Here is a 21663-nt window from a genome sequence, read left to right as displayed (position 1 = left end):
AAGAAAACACGGTAACAGAAAAAATCTCATTACCACTTGTCATAATACTACGTACAGGCAAGATGAAAACAGTTGTGAGAATGTAGAAAAGTAAGTATGAGAACGCTCACCGCTCAGCTGGTGATATTTCCAACCCAGCTGGGCCCTTGACCGTGGATATTTCAATTTCGTGTCCGAAATAGTTCTGTAATCAGATGAGCGATCTGAATTATTGCAACAGGCATCTACATGTCGTAGGTAGACAGAATATAGTACAACGACGATAATTGTTATAAGCGTCTATGATTCTAGGTACAAAATCACTGACTCCTTATCACTACAGACAAACCGCCCAGGCCTACCACAAATTAATATGGTGGATAATCCTTAACGGAACATATGTATCTATCTGGTCTCCCCTTATCCGAGGGTGATCATAAAATCTGAGTTGTAGGATGGTTCTGTAATACATCCTGCACACCCTATACCTCCCCTTACTATGGTAGGTTGTAGAGTTACACTTACTTATTATTTCTCGAAGTGTATCAAAAAGTATATATAGATCCGCTTGACAAATCCCAATTATGGGTATCAATATCACGTCTGCCCACAGCGCGTAGAATGAAGCTCTGAAAAGTGTAATGGGCATAAATCAATAATCGATTCTATTTTAATATTTAACTATAATTATCATGGCATGGCTTGATATGTGATCAGTCTTACCCAATGGTATTTGGTAAGAATCGTGCACCGTGGTGTTTGTCCAAGTATTGTATGCTCCCAGCTGAAACGACATAAGAAACGAACGGACTTGTAAAACTGGGATACGTCGCGTATATTACTAATGCTGCTGGAAGAGGGGGCTGCCGCCACAGTAAAGTCGGTAACTTACCCTTGTCAAGCGGAGAACCGGCTTGTCAACGTCTCGATCCGACGGTCGTGTTCCTGTATGGACACGTGACCGGCGCTCTGACGTCATTTACATAGCGTCTGGGAATCGCGTGTAAATCAACTAGACCGCATCTTTCCCGTAAGCGTCCTCCATGTTAGGGTGTCACTGTTGGAAAACCCTAGACGCTATCCATCTCGTATGGATATTACTAAATAGATACTGTTCAGATATTGATGAGTGATTAATGCCACGATATTAGCGACACTAATATCCGGAAAAAGTAGGGGGGCGGGGGGGGTGGGTTTTGAGGAAGGGGGGGCTATGGTGATTATTAAGTGAATAATGTGGGCGGTCCAGCGAGAAGTACAGAATGATAAGGGTGATAGTCTGCAGCCCATCCAACCGGTCACTTGCTGTGAAAGTTACAAATCAAAGTAAATGTGTTCAAACAAATGCTGAATTCTGGTGAACATGGGATGTGACCACCGTGCTGGGGATCTGTAAACTAATGGTGCTCATTTCATTCACACGTGGGTATATACACCTACATATACAACACGCAGTCTCTATACATTTGGCAAAGTGACAGGATGAACAAAGTAATCAAATTCTTTGGCATAGACACAGTCCCCCTGGATGTTAGGGGAGGTAACCGGGAATTACGTTTGAGGCGCACAGAGGCCACTTGGATCATGCGTCTTAGAACGGTGGAACAGGGACTTAATTATGATCATGAAATGCAATATTTCTTAGGCAACTGATATATGGTAGCGATGAATGACACTGCTACGTGCCTACATTTATGTCATGGATTATTTCAGATATCTTGTAAAGCATTTGTATATATTTCCTTCATGTCATAATGACTCCCCTGCACTTTCTTTTGACATGATGTTTTGTGCTATTAATGTAATTGTATATGATCATTTCATTTGCAACAACAATATGTATAGAGACTGCGTGTTGTATATGTAGGTGTATATACCCACGTGTGAATGAAATGAGCACCATTAGTTTACAGATCCCCAGCACGGTGGTCACATCCCATGTTCACCAGAATTCAGCATTTGTTTGAACACATTTACTTTGATTTGTAACTTTCACAGCAAGTGACCGGTTGGATGGGCTGCAGACTATCACCCTTATCATTCTGTACTTCTCGCTGGACCGCCCACATTATTCACTTAATAATCACCATAGCCCCCCCTTCCTCAAAACCCCCCCCCCGCCCCCCTACTTTTTCCGGATATTAGTGTCGCTAATATCGTGGCATTAATCACTCATCAATATCTGAACAGTATCTATTTAGTAATATCCATACGAGATGGATAGCGTCTAGGGTTTTCCAACAGTGACACCCTAACATGGAGGACGCTTACGGGAAAGATGCGGTCTAGTTGATTTACACGCGATTCCCAGACGCTATGTAAATGACGTCAGAGCGCCGGTCACGTGTCCATACAGGAACACGACCGTCGGATCGAGACGTTGACAAGCCGGTTCTCCGCTTGACAAGGGTAAGTTACCGACTTTACTGTGGCGGCAGCCCCCTCTTCCAGCAGCATTAGTAATATACGCGACGTATCCCAGTTTTACAAGTCCGTTCGTTTCTTATGTCGTTTCAGCTGGGAGCATACAATACTTGGACAAACACCACGGTGCACGATTCTTACCAAATACCATTGGGTAAGACTGATCACATATCAAGCCATGCCATGATAATTATAGTTAAATATTAAAATAGAATCGATTATTGATTTATGCCCATTACACTTTTCAGAGCTTCATTCTACGCGCTGTGGGCAGACGTGATATTGATACCCATAATTGGGATTTGTCAAGCGGATCTATATATACTTTTTGATACACTTCGAGAAATAATAAGTAAGTGTAACTCTACAACCTACCATAGTAAGGGGAGGTATAGGGTGTGCAGGATGTATTACAGAACCATCCTACAACTCAGATTTTATGATCACCCTCGGATAAGGGGAGACCAGATAGATACATATGTTCCGTTAAGGATTATCCACCATATTAATTTGTGGTAGGCCTGGGCGGTTTGTCTGTAGTGATAAGGAGTCAGTGATTTTGTACCTAGAATCATAGACGCTTATAACAATTATCGTCGTTGTACTATATTCTGTCTACCTACGACATGTAGATGCCTGTTGCAATAATTCAGATCGCTCATCTGATTACAGAACTATTTCGGACACGAAATTGAAATATCCACGGTCAAGGGCCCAGCTGGGTTGGAAATATCACCAGCTGAGCGGTGAGCGTTCTCATACTTACTTTTCTACATTCTCACAACTGTTTTCATCTTGCCTGTACGTAGTATTATGACAAGTGGTAATGAGATTTTTTCTGTTACCGTGTTTTCTTCCGTACTGCTATGTAGACCTTCTGAATGGATCATAGCCTTTCAGGTATGAAACGGACACTGTCTGAGGTTCATAGTATTGATACTTCACACAGATTCACTATAGCATGCATTATGACTGTATCGTCCACAAATAGCTCACCTATGGATCATGTAGTGTGTGTCCACATCAACATATTTCTGTCACAACCACATGTATTTGCACAAAATCACTATTATACTGCACGGTTAGAGATAATAGTGATAATATCACTCCGACGACACGGATGTGTTGGGATAGCACTCAGCAATAGGAGATGTATTGCTGTACACTGGTAGTGGCAACTACTGTGCATGCAAGACCATGTAACCAGGTCTTATGGTATTACATATCTATGTGAAAAACATGCTCCATTGTCAATTTTTTGTTCATTTCAGCCCTGAGGATTCGCATAAATGCGATGAAACACGTGTCGGCTGGCTGTTCATCATATTAAAGACTCCAAGATCTACTTATTGAGAGTGCTTTGTTTGGATAATTCTGCCATTTTGTGATATACATGTTGATTTTGTGTTACTTAACACTACACACACTGTCTTGAGTGCAACGGTAATCTGTTTTGTGCATATAGGGGTAGTGCTTTTCTACTCATTGGAGTGGTTTAAGGTTTCTCCACTCACCGTCCTGCACCTGAATAGTCAATCATCTTTACACTGAAGTGCGTATAAACGGGCTGTGCACCTGTGTCTATACTGATCAAAAGCCTTTCCCCCCTTTTTTACACACTACACAAGTTCAGCACACAATGTTGTTAATCCAGGCAGCAAGTGTGCTTGACTTTTAAAACATTTCCATAGGAACCGTTCATCGCAGCTACAGCCTCTGGTAAAGAGCTGGTAAAAAGTTTGCCCTGGTATTACACTTCTAGTTAGAAACATCATTCTTTTCTTAGTAAAACTTTGAGCCCCGTCAGTTATTCTTTTACAAATTAAGGGGTATAATTTTAACGGCTTCCTTGTAAATATGCCCCCAAGTACAGTGTTAATGTCACATGTGAATTGGGCACGGAAGGGTACAGAGACGTATTGTAGTCTAGGAGACTGCCACCTTCCCGAGAATTATTTACTAATTGTTTGAGGAGTTCAAGGCAACTTAAGTCCAGGGATTGTCATACTCAAGATCTTCATTGTAATATGCAGGGTGTGCCTCGGCAGCCTCTGAAGCCTTGGTGGTGCTAGGCAGTGCCTTATTTGTTTTGTAATCACACGGGCAGTACTTATGGTGTCATAAAGTGATACACTCATAGAACTCTTGTAGTTGTATAATTACTCAGGATTTATGTTCCTAAGAGTTACTTACATTATTTTTCGTAGGTGTATTGTAATGTTAAATAGTTTTGAGTTTAAAATCTTCTCTAAGCAGATGATTGTCACACTAAATAATAGTCAATGTTGTCAGAAAAAGAAGATGTATACACTCAGTTATTTTATTATTATTTTTAATTCTCCTTAATAAAACCGATATAAATAAATAGAAATGTAACTTTAACATTGGATGGACTCCAGTGGTAGCAGCGTAGGTAGCCTGCAAGTCAAAAATGAAACATAAGTATGTGTGCGATGTTGAAGAGGTACAAAAAGCTAGTTCAAATTAAAGGAGCATAGTGAAAATGGAACAGAGGGTAGTGGGTGGAAGCGCTTGCTGCTGGATGAGGTCTATAGTATGGTCAAGTAGGGCCTTAAAATTAGATCGATGTGAATGAATGAGTTGAGAGATTACATCATTACAGAAGGCAAGATCGCTTTTTCTCACATGCACACTCAGGGTAGTGCACCCCACCCCTCCCGCAGAATCCCCCTCAACAAGGGTCTGTAGGGCAGCGCTGCTCATAGGCTTAGGTCTACCTTATGATACAGATGGTATTTAATATGAGATAGAGATGTGACTGAATGAGGTCAAAGATCACAAATTAAATTGACACTTGGCAATATTGATTTTTCGCACATGTGCAGTCTGCCTGATGCATCCTACCCCTCTCGTAGGTTCGTGTTGAAGAGGTGTCTGTAGGAAAGTGCCCACTGGCTCAGATCTACAGTATGATCCAGCAGGTCTTTAAAATGATTCAGAGGTGAGACAGAATGAGGTGAGAGATCACGTCATTATGCAGGACAATATGATTTGTTCGCACCACATTTAATTGGAGGCTTTGTGCACCTAGGCCACTCTGCTTACCTTTTGCAAACACTGCATTTAGCAGAGGTCATACCTTGAATTGTGCTTCGTATCTATACTGCAGACAGTGTCAAACTTAGCCTTGATTTATTTATCTGCAGTGTGGACAGCAGGGTTCATAACTTCAAAAGAGGAAGAGAAATAGAGTGAGAGAGCAAGAGTGAAGAGAGGAAGAGAGAAAAAGAAAAGATGAGAGAGAGCGACTAAGAGAGAAAGAAAGACATTGAAAGTGTGAGAGAGACAAAGTAATAGATGGAGCAGGAGAGGTAGTGTTGATTCTGGAGAAAATCTTTGCAGTTCACCTTTTTGCCACCGGTTTGTGTCCAACCGCATGCCGGGTTATAGTGCACCCTCAAGTTTAGTGATCTGAAAGATAGTTTACAATTAGTAATTGTACAGTACATACAACTGCAGACGTATATTTTGGCGTTACGCCTTTGCACACCCAGGCTACTGTATTACATCAATTCCCAGGGTGACATACCCCATGCACCCCCACTGCATAGCGCTGAGTTCTCATTACTGCACACTCAGACTGCTGCACCCCATCCACTCCCAGTGTCCAGAAGGAAGTTCCTGCGACCCAGACTGTTGCAACCTATCCACTCCCACTGCCCTGAGGTGATTGTACATTCCTACGCACTCAAGTTGCTCTACACTATCTACACTCCGCGCTCAGAGATTACTTCTCGTTGCTTCGTAAAGAAGCTTCTCTGCTCACCTTGTGCCACCGGCGTGTTTCAAAGAGGGTCCACCACGTGTCAAAGCAAACTTCTTAGGCGTTGTTACGATGGCCACGCATCATCACAGATTTCTCAAACGTTGAGCTTTGGAGGTGTTGTGGGGGGATGCCAATTTGAGAAACACAACCTGTTAGATAAAAAGGAAAATATGATTGCACGTCATTTGTTCATCAAAGGAGAGAAGAAGAGAAAGAGTGAGAGAGTGACTCTGAAAAGAATATTTGCAGCTCACCTTTTTGTCACCGGTGTGTCTTCTACCACGAGCCGGGACATAGTGCACCCTGAAGATCCACATCTAAAAGATAGTAGAAGAAAGATGTTATAATTGGTAATTTCCACTATCTTAATGTAGAGTAGAATAACATCATCTTTTCACACACCTTCCCTCCCCCATTAAAAATACAAGCGTTTTTACTGTTCCAACTTGTTTAATGGGCTTAGATTTATGAACAATTAGTAGAGTAGTAATGTTTCCATTCGGTTATAGAAAACAAATGGTGCGCAGCCTTACACGTGGTTTCAATGATCACGTCCGTGTCTGGGCCCGATAATTGAAACCTCATGTGCTATTGGAGTCTATTAAACGCAGCAACCGCGTAATAGATACCAATAGGCAATGGACGGAGCAATGAGCCCACCTCTGGCCAATTGCGTGCAGACTTTTAGAATAAGTCGCACACAAAGGCCAATGGTTTAGCACAGAAGTAAACAGACACGCAGGAGTGTGTCCGATTCGTAGGTTAGGTTCATATCCCTGTTTTTTTCACATAGAAAATGTCTCACGCTGCGTGAGCACTGTAGTGCACTACAACGAAGGCACGAGCTGTACTGCGCACAGCAACGGAGGCGCAAGTCCTAAATTAATTGAGAATGGAAAGGTTACCAAGATAAGATGGTAAATTTAAGTGTACATAGTAAAAAAAAAAATACTCATCTACTTCGCTACGCATGTGGGAGAAATGGACATTTGACCGACTATAAAAACTTTCCTGCTATTGGAAAAAAAAATACAAATGCAATAAGATAGGGTATGTAGGCCTGTATACGCCTAAATTGCTGAGTCACCTTTTTGTATTCAGTCTGCTGTATCGCATCTACTCCCTCCAGTGCATACCCGGGGATCACTGCTCACCCTTTTGTGGACAGAGCGCCTTCTATATCATGCAGTCCCGCTCTGCAACCAAGAAGTCTCACATTTGGTGCTGAGTCTTGTTATCACCATGGCTAACGACATACTTGTGCACCCATCATCATCGCAGGTTGCTCACCCGCTCAGTCCTTGCGGTACCACTAACTCAGTGACCAAAGAGGCCACGCACGTGGTAGTGGGCCCCCCTGTTCGGTGGTTCGGGCCTTCATGAGGCTTACAAACCACGAGGGCGGACCATCACAGCGCTTGCGATGGGAGCAACTCTAAAATGGCGTAGAGCACATGCACCAGTCTTTTTTATTGGTAGGGTCACGTGTCTTGTGACGCCTGTGCTGGATGGGTGTGGTGTGGGTGTATACCAGCCATGAGGGAGTGTGCGTGTGCCGTTCTGACAACTAGACCTGGAACTAGCAAATCACTACAATGAAAATCTGGGCCATATAGCGTTGTTGTGTTTTCCTGTAAGCATCAGAGGAGTGGGCTGGCATGACGTATGCCAGTGCTGCGCGAGGCTGTGCACAATGACTCCGGAGCTATGGGTGTGGCTCTGTCATGAGCTATATGAGAAATCAACTGATTCGGGTGTCTGTGTTGTAGTGCTGCCGTCACCCGGGTCTTAATCGCAAATGTGTCATTTTGTCTATGAAGTCTCACAACATGGATTGGTACAGGGTATCACTGACCATATATTCATCCATAGTTCAATACGTAGCAGATGGTGGACATGACGCATTTCTGCAAATAAGAATTTGTACATTCAGTGGAGTGTTGTAGCTGTAGCAATACAGGGCTATGAAAGGTTTAGGTTGTAGTTTTTGGCACATGAAGGGCAGCTAATATATATACTTACTAGCCTACCCGTCGCGTGTTGCTGCGATCTCAGAAGAAAGGAAATTTAAGGAAACTTGTTCTGATAACATTCAATTTACATTGTGTCATTTTTATTGAAACTTATTCATTTTAATATGGAAAACATTTTAAAGTGTTGTTTTAATTCTGTTTATTTATTCGAGTGCTTGTAGATACACAGTATATTTTGTTTTTCCATCTGGTGCGTACACGAATAAATCAGAAGGTATTCCGACGCTCTTAGCTGGTCACATATGTGAGAAGCTTGGATTCTCCAAATCAAGTTCACCCACTTGCAGCGATTGTCCTTGTGCTTTGTTGATGGTCATTGCAAAAGCGAGTCACACCGGAAACTGTAAACGTTCAGTATTGGAAAGATTATGAGGGCCCTGGGGGGACGATATTTAACAAATGTTTCTTTTTTTTTTTGCTAGAGACTTTCGCGGGAGTGTACTCAACAACTTTTAACAAATGTATGTATTTATTTATTTATTTATTTATTTATTTATTTTGCCAGAAACCTTTGCAGGAGTGTACGCAACAACTTCCCAAAGTTTCATGCCGATCGGATGAATGATGTAGTAATGCAGTAATGCATAAAGGACAAACAGACAGACATACTTTCATTTTTATATATATAGATATATATACCGCAGCGGGCGCGCCTAAGGCGCGCCAAAGGCAAGTCCGTCTGTGCCCGTCCGCTTTGGACCAGGCTCAGGGCTAGTCCCCCTGAATCTTTTGCCCCAGGGAAGATATATTATACCAGAGACACCCTAATGAATCTTGACCTTCTGAGGGGGAAGGCGAATTGCCCCAGACTCTCACTTAATACCTACCTTCAAGGTCAAGTAGCCCCCTGCATAAATTGCCAACCAGCTCTCCCACAGATCACGTCTCTTCCCAGCAAATTGTTGCCTACTTCAACTGGAAGGAGTGACAGGCAAAATGATTGCGCGCAAAGCAAACTGCTGTTAGTTAACATAACAGGGATGGTGCCTAGCTCACCGAGAAAGGACAGCTTAAACTGTGGTCTTCTTAATGTAAGATCGCTTTCTAAGCACTCCACAGAAATACAGTTAATGATAGAGACACACAACCTAGATGTCTTATTTATGACAGAGACATGGACCACAGCAGGACTAGAGCTAGAACTGGAACCGGCCTGTCCATTGAGATACAAGGCCTTTCACAAACCATGATCCAGGGGTGGAGGAGGTGGAACTGGAATAATTTTTAAAGAAATATTGAATACTGGGCTTTGCCGTTAAAGATCAGACAGGACACTCTTTTACGGGTATGATCTGCTACAGGCCACCGGGGGCAATTCATGTACAACAACAGAAAGAACTGATTGATGTAAATAATAGCAAGGCCCTTACTCACACCAGGCTCCTACTGGGAGACTTCAATCTGTGAGCCAATGGTAGAATGGATATGACACTTAATAAGCTTATTCAGTCCTGTGCAAACCTGAGCCTGACACAATGGGTGACAGACCCAACGCATACCGAAGGTCATATCTTAAATATGATATTTGCGGAGGAAGGGCTTCTTACGATGGGGGAAACTCTGCCGGTGGGATGGTCGGACCACCATCTAGCCAATTTTAGCATGTCAATTTTAAGTAAAACGAGGCCTTTGAATGAGCAAGAAAGGACCTTCCGTGGCAGGGACTGGAAAGGATTACTAAGAAAGGCCCTTTATTCCAGACAGGGACCCTGTTTAACCCAGAGAAACAGGTAACAGAGAATTATACTGCTCTCTGTGAGTTCCTAACCAGGAAGATTGACCAGCTTGCTCGGTAAAAGATATCAGGAAAGAGGTAGTTCCTCAGCCCCATGTTATACAGAGAATTTAAGTCTTAAGTTGACTTGTATAACCGCAGAAAGACAGTGGCAAAAGACGTACGTGGAAAAGGACAAAGCAAGCTGTAGGATCACTTTAATAAAATATTTAAAAAAAGAAATAGTCACTGCTAAAGCAGAATACTTTGCCTCCACCATACTCAAATCATCTAATAAATCTAGGGATGTATTCAGGATATTTAGAGATATGACCCACCCTGACTGTGTTAACAGTGAAATTAAACCCACTCAGGAGCTATGTGATGGGCTGGCTCTCTTCTTCCAAGAAAAAATTAAGAAGATCGTGGATGGCCGGAAAGATGTGACCCTATCTGGTCCTCCAGAGCAGGAAAGGGGGGAGACTTGTGAAAACAACCTTAATTGGGATAGTGATTCTAATTTGGCTGTACCTAAGGTTGTCATGGATGCTTTCATGCTACCATCCGAAAAGGAGTTTGCCCAAGTAGCCCTTGGAATTTCCTCCAGGTCACCTTTGGATCCTAGATAATGAAGGAACACAAATTAGAGATCTTTCCTATCTTATATCAGCTGTGCTGCCAATCTCTTAACAGCGGAGAGGTGCCACTCAGCTAGATGCTACCATCCGAAAAGGAGTTTGCCCAAGTAGCCCTTGGAATTTCCTCCAGGTCACCTTTGGATCCTAGATAATGAAGGAACACAAATTAGAGATCTTTCCTATCTTATATCAGCTGTGCTGCCAATCTCTTAACAGCGGAGAGGTGCCACTCAGCTGGAAGCAGGCCGCTATTGAAAAAACCCACACTAGACCCAAGCTGCCATAAGAACTATAGGCCTATTTTCCTCTTACTTACTCGGTTTAGATTCTGGAATGTCTAGTTAGTAGGGTGTTTTTGAAGAGGAAGAGGAGCCATTTGGGTTCAGACCTGGTCACGGAACAGAAATAGCCCTGGTGACCATCTTAGACAATCTTCGAATGCGGGCGGACAGGGGTCAATCGGCAACTTTAATACTGCTAGACCTGTCCGCCGCATTCAACAAGGTCAACCATGGTATACTTCTCTCGAGGCTGGAAAGCCTAGGGATGATAGGGGGGGTATTGAAGTGGATAAGCTCTTACCTTTCAGATAGATGGCAAGCCGTCGCGCTCCCTCCGTATCAATCAGAGTTTGTGAAAAATGAACATGGGGTACCCCAGGGGTCATCAATAAGTCCTATCTTGTTTAACGCATATATGCGACCACTGCTGGAGATTATAACAATTTACCACATCAGCGTGGTTGACTACGCTGATGACACCCAGCTCATGGTGTCCCTGTACGGCGATCAGTCTGATCCCCTGGAAAGGTTTCACACTTGTATGCTTGAAATGGTGAAATGGCTTTAGAAAAACTCGCTTGAATTCAATAGCGAAAAAACTGAAATTTTACACTGTAAGGTGGGAAGGATCCCACGATGACTGCCAACTAATTTTTGGCCAATAACCACAGATGGCCCTTTGACACCAATGAGCACAGTATGCAATCTGGGGGTCAGTTTTAATGAAAAGTTGAATCTGGAGACCCATGTTAACAAGCTGGTGGGAGGCTGTTACACTCCCATCCGAGGACTTCGGAAAATGCTACCATTGCTGCCAGTCCAGGTTAGAACCATGGTTGTTAGGAGTATTATACTAAGCCGCCTGGATTATTGTAATGCCTTGCTCTTAGAGTCTCCAGGATATCTGATTGCCAGACTCCAGAGTATCCAGGCGGCAGCAGCAAAGCTGGTTCTGTCTCAAGCAAGCCGCTCCTCGACGATGCAAGCATTGGTGGAATTGCACTGGCTCCCAGTTACTCAAAGGATTTTGTTTAAATCTTTATGTATAGTGTTCAAAACACTTCATAGACAGGAACCAAAGCTGCTTCAAGATAGGTTCCCATGGCATGAACCTACACGTAACCTTCGCTCATACACTTCCAGCCTTGCCAGGATTCCCAAGATAAAGAAAGTAACCCTGGGGGAAAGAGCCTTTGGCGTGGTGGCTGCCCGCCTCTGGAACTGCCTTCCTCTGGAAATCAGGGGCACACAGAATCTAATGCTTTTTCGTAGGAGAATTAAGATATGGCTTTTTCCCAGAGCTTAATCCCTGATTTAGTTACATGATTTTTGCATTAGCTGCTTTTCGTTTTCCTTCTTCTGCCCAGCTCTCTTTCTTGTTTGTCTCAGCGCCAGGATGCCCATAGGGTTGCAGTGCGCTATACAAAAGCTAAAAATAAAAAATACAAAATAAAAATTAATTATGTGGTCATTCGGTTATACTGTCAAACTTGGTGCTGGAGCCTCCGAGTCGCGTCCATATCCTGTTATTGTAGACAAATCACGAAATCTATGGGTACCTGAAATGTACTGTAAATACGGTGCTCATGTAATCCGCTAAAATAGTTTGGGGTCGACTTCGCGCTATATAAATATGCTACAAAAAAGAAAAAAAACTTGTGCAATCGCACACACTTAAAAATTTACTATACACTTTGCTTGCAGTATTGTAATGATCCAGTTTCTACGTAAGTATTTGTAGAATGAGCGAGAGAAAGCTATATAACCAAAGTTTTTGTTTCTCCCAGAGGTAAGATGGTTGCATACGCTGTTTACAGCAGAATATAATGTGGTAGGGCCCAGGGCCACCATCTTACAAACATAATGAATACACAGACACAGATAGATAGTTGAAGTGGGTACGGGCACCTGCACTCGACTCCATTTTATTACGTTGCTGTTGGTAACAAGTACAATATTAATCATCAGATCATACACAGATATTCCATCATAAGCGGTTTATGACTTCTGCTGTACAAAAGTAGGAGCACTACATGTGAAATAATACACAGAAGATTCTATCGTAAAGGGTTCATGGGTTGTGGTGCACTGAGGTAGGGGCGGTTTGAGCGCAGCCTGCGATGAGGCGTGGTCCAAGCAGACGGCACTGGTAACAATGTCTTTTACCAACTGAATTTTGCCTTAATAAGGCCACGTGGTGAATATTTATAGTGTACTAAATTAGTGGTACGTCTGGTGCTCAGCGTGTGCTCACACTGCGATAATGCGTGGTCCGAACGGGCTGCAGTGGAAGCATTGTCTGTAGCCTACTAGACTCCATCATCTGTAATCATGATTCAAATAAAAGACGAAACATATATGGAATGTATTGTCGAAGTATTTAGGTTTCAGGGACATTATAGTTCAAATTGTAACCTGTGCTGTTCGCATTGTAGACTGTTCCTTTAGACTTTCAAGGTGAATTTTGTTCTTGAACTAAACTTATAACTGATATAAAAGAAGTTCTTCAACGAAGGATAGTAAAGGGATATTGTGTAGGTTTGAAGGACGTTATACTTAGTTTGGCACTGCACTCTGTAAATAATGAATGAAGAGTCAATTTAATTGTGAGCTCTGATGACCACGGTGTAGGCAGGAGGCAGCGGTTAGCAAGAGCCCACGGCCACGTGGCGCTGAGTAGAGCTGCACAGTATTGGTATTATAGCGTGTCTGCAACGAGCGATGATAAGTGGTGCACTGAGTTAGTGGCACATGAAGCAACGAGGTTCTGTGGAGCCTGCAATGATGAGTGCTCAGGCCAAGCCGCACTGGTAGCAATGTCTTTTGCCTACTGAATTCTGGCTTAATAAGGCTACGTGGCGATGATTTATGGTGCACTGAGTTAGTAGTACCTTTGACGGTTAGCGTGTACGTACCTTCCGATGATGCATGGTCAGGGGGGCACAGTACTTGGACTAATGTCTTTTGTCTATTGAATTCTGAATCAATTCGATTTAAAAGTGATAGTATGCCTCATTGCTGACTAAAAACTGTTCACTCTTATTTGCAATGATTTATGGTGCACTGAATTAGTAGTATATTTGGCACTGAGCTTGTACATACCCTGCGATAATGCACGGTCCAGGGGGGGGCGCATTCAGACTAATGTCTTTTGTCTGTTGAATTCCGGCTGAATATGGCCATGTGGTGATGACTTATGGTGCACTGAGTTAGTAGTACCTTTGGCACTGAGCGTGTACGTAATCTGCGATGATGCGAAGTCCGGGCATGCCGCACTGGGAGCAATGTTTTTTGCCTAGTGAATTCTGTCTTAATAATGCCATGTGAAGATGACTTGTAGTGCAGTGAGTTAGTGGTACCTGAAGAACTCAGTGTGTGCGCACCCTGCGATGATTCGTTGTTCGGGCGGGTCGCACTGGTACAATGTCTCTTGCCTACTGGAATGCGTCATGTGCAATCACCATTCCACCTGAATCGTGAGCCCTCACAATGTAGATCGAGGGCAGTAGTCAGCATAGACATTAAGGAATGTTTTTGACACATTCTTTAACAAGATCTGAAGACATATAGTACAATTGTCTCTGCCTTAAAAAAGCAAGGCTAAATTCAATGCTGTCCATAGTGTAGATTCAAAGCTGAATTCAAGTTGTGAACCCTGCTGCCCCTGGTGTAGATCGAAGGCAGTAGTCGAAACAGACATAAATCTGCGGTGCTGTGGCGCTGAGTTCGCAATGGGCCTGTTTCGAGGAGGCACGTGCTCTTGGGGGCCGCCACGTGGCAGGGTGAGGACCTTCGCTATGGCAGAGTCTTTTGTCTTCGTACAAGTGAACTACGCCCAAGGTGTAGCCTATGTATTTATACTCTTATGCTGGAGTTGCGTACGTTGGACCAGCCCACTCCGCTTCTGCTTCAAGAGGGGGGACAACACAGCTACATGACCGAGATATTCCCCAGTGTCTGAAATAATATGGTTGCGTCCACTGTGCAGTATACTACACATATAAATATTATTTCTACACACGGAAAAGTTTTTGGTTTGTATAGTGAGTTGTGTATAGCATATCACTGGTAGTCTTGGGATTGTGTAAATTATTGTTGATGTGCGAGTTCCCTCCCTTATACACAGTTGGTTGCCACATCTCTGAACATTCCGCTAGTGTGCTGTTGAGAGGATATATTATTTTGGGAAGGTTCGTTGTCCTGTTTTGCGCTGCCTCTGATATAGTAGGGCGAGAGGGGTCGGAAGGGGTGGTTGTAGTGGTGGTGGCGCTGGGTTTTGTGATTTTGTTGGGTGTCGGAGGTGCATAATTAGTACCTCTATCACAGATTTGTCTTTAAATATCGGTGTGAGTTAGATGTAATTCACGCAGTACATAGTTGACCTCCTTACACCAGTTAAATGTTGATGTTAATTTGTTAGTGCTAAGTGGAGCTATCACCTGTTTTTTTAGGTACCATTACAGATTTGGCTTGTTGTTGAAACTATGGGGAAGTGGTATTTTTGTGTTTTTTTCTACGGGAACGCCTAGTTTGTATATCATTAACGTTAGATGGGGTTCTGATTGTGGCTATTTTGTTGGCGGAAGGAATCAACTGAAGAGTGGTGATATTTGCTGTTTTTACTGGGTTGACAATGGGATGATAATTAAAAAAGATAGAAAAAATAGATATGCTTAACGAACATTATAATAAGAAATTAGCATTTTAAAAAACCTTTGAAATTCACTGAAAAAATCATAGGTTTCACATATGTTATAGTTAGGAATTAACATTTAAAAAATCTTAGAAATTCACTGAAAAAACCATAGGTTTCAGGAGTGTTATAGTCAGCTGGACATTTTTACTCATACAAAACCATTGAAATTCCTCCGTTATAGTTAGTTGTACTAACTGTAACTTGCACGCCCGCAATCCATTGCTGATGATGTCACATATTATATCATTCATGACATAGTCAGCAACATCCCTGATGACATTTCAAATGACATCACTGATGACATCATCCAGTAAATGTGGTTTGCTTCCATAATTAAATAAGTATTATATACATAGGAATCTGCAATGAAGACTTAGTGAATGTATAAGTGACTGGATGAAGAATTTGGTAGCACTTGAATTGACTGTCTAAGTCACTAATTTAAAGTGGCACACCAAATATAAGGAATTGTGATTTAACTGTGTGAATATCTGCATCACTCTGTCTCTTGTTGTGTAAACTATTGTATAAGTTGATTACTAGCTATGTAAAATGTATATTAGTTATTAATTAGTTAAGTGAGTATTTGTATGGGATAGTAAATGTGTGTGTGGTTGGGTGGAAGGTGTGTGTCTGTTCAAAGATCTGTAAATAATTGATTTAGAAGATATATGAGATTAAGACTGTATGTGGAAATAGTTGTATATGTATATTTGTGTGTGTGTTACTCTCTAGCAATAGTGCCAGATGAGTTAGTTAGCCCAGAGATTCCATAGCAAAGTCAATTTTTATTTTCATAATACTTTTGGTGTCGTTTGACAAATCTGCATAAACTTTCCAATATAAAAAGCTCTTTTATTCTGACTCCTCTTTGGAAAGTTTGGCGCTGATCATTCCGCAAGTGGGTAAGAAAATGGAGTGACCCAATATATCCATTTCCCATCATATTTCACATAGATATGTTTGCTCTCCAATACAGAAAAAACTGTTCATTGGAATTACACCAAATTTGGCACAAAGATAGAACTTTAGTGAGAAAGCTGACTTTTCAATAGTTGTTGTAAATCCATTAAGTAGTTTTCAAGATATTTCAATTTAAAAAGGTGCTCGGGTTGGTCTAGAAAAGGTTAATCTCCTAGAAAAGTCAGAGTTATCTGGACCGTTGGTGTCTGACTGACCAATTTAATGGTGATTAGTCAATCCTGATTGGCTGGTCACAACATGAACAATATGTGGTGGCAACCATTATAGGACCCAGGGACGTGATGTACTTTCAAAAGCAACAGCCAGTATCAGTTGATTCTATAACCGGACTGAAGGCTTCAGATAATGCAAGCTCTTCTTCACCTTTTATTCTCAGCAGTCTTGTAACATATAAACATAACGCAATATATTCATGTTAAAATCTATGATACCCATGAACACAGAAAAACTACAAATCCCAAGAGTTCACAATAGAGTGACCAACCAGCAGGGAGGTGGCCATATAAATAATAATGTCAAAAGAAATGTTCTACTTATATTGGTATTATACTGTTTATACCTATTGTTTACTTTAATGTTTCATTTCTGACAGTTTAATTAATATTTGTTGTACTGGCCTTTGTTGGCAAACCCATTTTCATATCCTTTATAATGCCCTCGTTGGTCTACTTGTTTGAACCAATTGTCACCAACTCAGGCACCAATTTAAATATAATTTTCCTTCAGGCATCTGGTCACAAGTAACCTGTTTGCACATTCAAATAGATTTTCCACTCTTTTAGAATATCCCACCCACCCTTTCCCTGTTCCTGATAAGCCAATTTGCCACATCTTTTTATCTTCACAGTAGCGCATACTGTCAGACCCTGTAGCGCATCCTCAAGCCCACCCTAGCTCCAACTTTTGCCTGGCTCTTTTCCATCTCATCCCTCCTCAACCCCACCTATTAACACTCTCAACCACAGAAATAATAGGCCTCAACCATTTTAACCAGTTAAATACTGGTTTCTGTTTAATCTAAAAGACTCCTTGATATTTGGTGATCTTCAAGGTTGAAACAATATTTGATAACAGTCTGTAAGACTGTATATTTGTTTATATGCTCTAGACCACACATAATTCACTGAATAAATAACTAGTTTAAATACCATGGCAGTAGTGAGTTACCTACTCTTCATACAAACAGGGTGGTGTCTCATTATTTGAAATGGCTTTAATTGAAACTGCCATTCATAGTATATCAATAAATTAGGGATGTCAAAAGAAAATACCATCAATATTCTGGGTGATCCAACCCCAGAAAATGTTTCTGATTTTGAAATTGGATCTGATAAAGCTGCCTTTGACAAATTTGATGAAAATATGTTCAGAAAACTATTACAAACACTTTGGATCTTATGGCCCATCAAATAAATTTTTTATTATTTTTCATTCCAGATACAAATGAAAATACTGGGTTTATAATCCTCAAAAGTAAATAATCTCTTACTAAACTTGATCCTCAGAAGATTCTTAAAAGAGCTTATGTAGATGCCTTCCCTGATAATTCTGACCACGAGTAAGAGGATGACTTTGTGGACAGTGTGATATCCAGAGACAATTCTGATGATAAATTAAGACAAATGTCTCTAATGAAGAGTTTGAAATGTCTTGGAGACTTGTACCAAGACAAAGGGAAGATAACGATGCAGGAAAAGAGTCCGTTTAATTCTCAAACTCTTTTGTTTCCTTCTTCTGGATCTTTTTGATCCAGAAGAAATTATTCACCCACACACTTCCAAGTGTACACCTTCCCCCTGGAGATGCAGCATATAGAGAAAACTAATTAAAAAACCTTTCCCTGAGGAAATCTATAATAGACTTCCAGCAAAATGCCCACGACCAACTATATTGGGTGAGGTTTTCCATACTCCTGACATAGTTCCAAAGTTAACAATCTTTCTGGGAAAGTTTATTTAAGGTGCATAAAAGGGTATTTTCAGGTCTGTAACAGGCTGTCAAGATACACTGCTGCATTTGGCATTGTGCAAGATCCTAGACCTTGCACTCAAAGCTAAGGATGCTAAAATGTTAACTGGTTGAGCTCAGAGGAATAGTTACCTTTTGGGGAATGCCAATTGTGCTTTTTCAGTGGAATGTCAAATATCCATATTGCTACCTATCGACCCCAAGCTTTGCGATCTAGTGACCAAAGAAGCTGTCCCTTCAGCTAAAAGCCTACTTTCGGAGATCCTTTTGCCAAAGACATTTCTAGATTTTTTTATACTTTTACCTCTTTGGACAAGGCACAAACCAGCCCTGAAAATAAGTGTTCCAGACTAACCTTTCAGGGCTGGCAGAGGCATGGGGCACTCCACCAGTTTCTTCCCCCATCAGGCTGCTTACAGAGGATTTCCTTGTTGCAGAGGCTCTTTGAATGATAATCAGATGAATACCCCTTTCTATCCCTCCAGAGGTTGGGATCACAAAGGACACTTTCCACATGGAAACTAGCACAGGAACTCAACAAACTCTTCCTTTCAATAAAACCAACTTTCTTCTTCCCCAATAGGGTTATGAAGGAGTTTTCATTGTATAGGCAATAGGGAAAAATTAACAAGGAGTGTACTTTAGACATATCAGGTTTTTCTCTAGCATTCTATTACACTACCTTCCAAACAATACGTCTAAAAATAAATCTTCTTTGAAGAAAAGAAAGAAGCATTCATAGATCAAGTAATTGTTCTTTAAAAGCAAACCATTACTCCAATGTCCCTTCAACCCAAGGGATTTCTCAGCAATGATTTTCCTGTAGACAACAAAGGAGGAAGTTCTCATTTAGTGATCAATCTAAGAAAATTCAATATTTGGATTCTATACAGGCATTTCAAAATGGAAAGAATCAATCTTCTAAGAGACCTTATTACAGAAGGAGACTTAGTGGTCCACTTAGACCTAAAAGATGCTTACGTAGTGGTTCTAATTTTTGCACCTCATCAATTCATCCTTCAATTTTATTAGAGAAATCTAAATTAATCTGTTTTAGCTCTTCATTTTGGTCTTTCTTCAGCCCTTGGTGTTTCAAAAAGTTGCTGAAGCCAGTTGTAGAATTCCTAGGAGCCCCAGTACTATGTGTAATTATTTATCTAGGCGATATGCTGATAATGTCTCATGAACCCATCATTCTTTGATAACAACTGACTCCTTCAAAATCTAGGAGTTGTCATCAACAAAAAAGAAATCAGATATCCTGCCTTCAAAATAAATTACATTCTTTAGATTTTTTCATAGAATCCTACTCAACTACTTTATCTTTATGAATTTAGAAGATTAAATTAATCAAAAAAAGATATTTGGAAAGTTCTCACAAAAATTGGATCATGCTGCGTTGGGTAGCTAGATTAGTAAGTCTTCAAGCTTCATCAGTTCATCTATTATCCTTTACACTATGGTGCCGTTCAAGGGGTAAATATTTTTAAGAAAGAAACTGATCCTCAAATCAAATCAACTTTCCACTGAAGTCCGTCAAGAGGGAAAATGGTGGTTCGATCACAATGAAGTTTGCAATTGCAGAGCCATTTTCATCCTTGTTCTGGAATTTGCGATTGAATCAGATGCCAGTAGATTTGGTTGTGGTGCAAGATATTGAGAAGTAACAACAGGAGGCAGACTGTTTCTAGAACAAACCTCCTTTTGTATAAACGGCTTGGACCTTTAAGCCAGATCATTTGGAATTCCACTCAAAAATACCACTATTGCACCCGTATAAAAATGGAAAACGTATCTGCAGTTCAATATGTCAACAGTCTTGCGATGACAAGATCTTGTATACTAGAAGAGCTATCCAAAGAGTTTTGACATTATAGCCTCAAACACAATATTTCTTTTCTGGCAATGCACCTTTCTGGAAAACTAAAACATCGAGCAGCTCCTATGGAGAAGGACTGCTGGTGGTTCTCTGTGCCAAAGGCACAAGCCTTGGAGTCTAACAGGCATGATGGGAAGCAATGAAAATATGGATAATATAAACACATAAGAATAAAAGGAGAACAGTGGAAGAACCACAAAAACAGGACGTGGGCTCAGAGAATAGCTGGACTGGAATAAGGGTCAGGAACAGGATGTACAGGACTGAAATACACAGAAATGTGAATACTGGAAATTTGCACATTTACTGGGACACAACAGGAATATGCAGTCAGAGCAGGGGTACACCAAACAAGACAACAAATCTGCATATAAAAGACAGGTCAAGATGTGTGCCGTATGAGGATATTAAGGGGCAAGCCCACAGCATATATCTTAGGTCAGCATCCTGTTTAGGACCTCTGGGGCATGTTGAGGAAACACTGGGGAATTTGGTATGGAGTCTTAGTGGTTTATGGTATACATGATGCAAAATACACTACCGTATAAATTTGAATCTAGATTTATGGGAACTTTTCTTGGGGAATTCATCGAGAAAGGTCCATTTCTTATCCCCAAATTCTCGTCCATATCTGTCCCTCAACTGGTATTAAAAGGAGCCAGAGAGGTTGTTAGATGTGCGTGAGGTCTTCGGTATAGCCATCGTATTGAATGCCTGACCTGACCCATAATACATAGTGACTGTATGAATTTGTGTGTTGATGGTTCCATCCCATCCGGAGCCCAGTGTTGTATTGTATTGTATTGTGTTGTATTGTATTGCAATGTATTGTATTGTAATTGCATTTATATATCACTTACTACCCCTGACGAGGCGTCAAAGTACTTTTTCGGCGAGTAGCACGCTACTCCAGAACCCATAAAGGATTAGTGGTGAAATTAGTATAGTGAATTATGAAATAATTTGAGCGGTGGATATGTTAGTATATTATTTGGCTCGAGAAGGATAGTGGAGATATAGAGGATGACAAGGTTTGAATTTATATAGCGTTTGCCAGTTCCGATGAGGCGAAGCGCTTCTAGGACAGCAGCATGCTACTCCAGAACCAAAAAGGATTAGTGGTAGATTAGTCTGGTGAAATATGAAATTAATTTGGGTGGAGGACATGTTAGTTTGTTAAATATCAAAGAGGTTAGTGCATATAGGGAGGTATAGATTGACTATTCAAACTTCACATCTACATACTTTGAAGATATATATCTAGATATCAATATCTATAT

The sequence above is a fragment of the Lissotriton vulgaris genome, chromosome 1_1 (assembly GCF_964263255.1).
Source record: "Lissotriton vulgaris chromosome 1_1, aLisVul1.2, whole genome shotgun sequence".
Taxonomy (NCBI): domain Eukaryota; kingdom Metazoa; phylum Chordata; class Amphibia; order Caudata; family Salamandridae; genus Lissotriton; species Lissotriton vulgaris.
The sequence above is the reverse complement of the archived record's forward strand: the minus strand, read 5'-3'. Positions refer to the sequence as shown.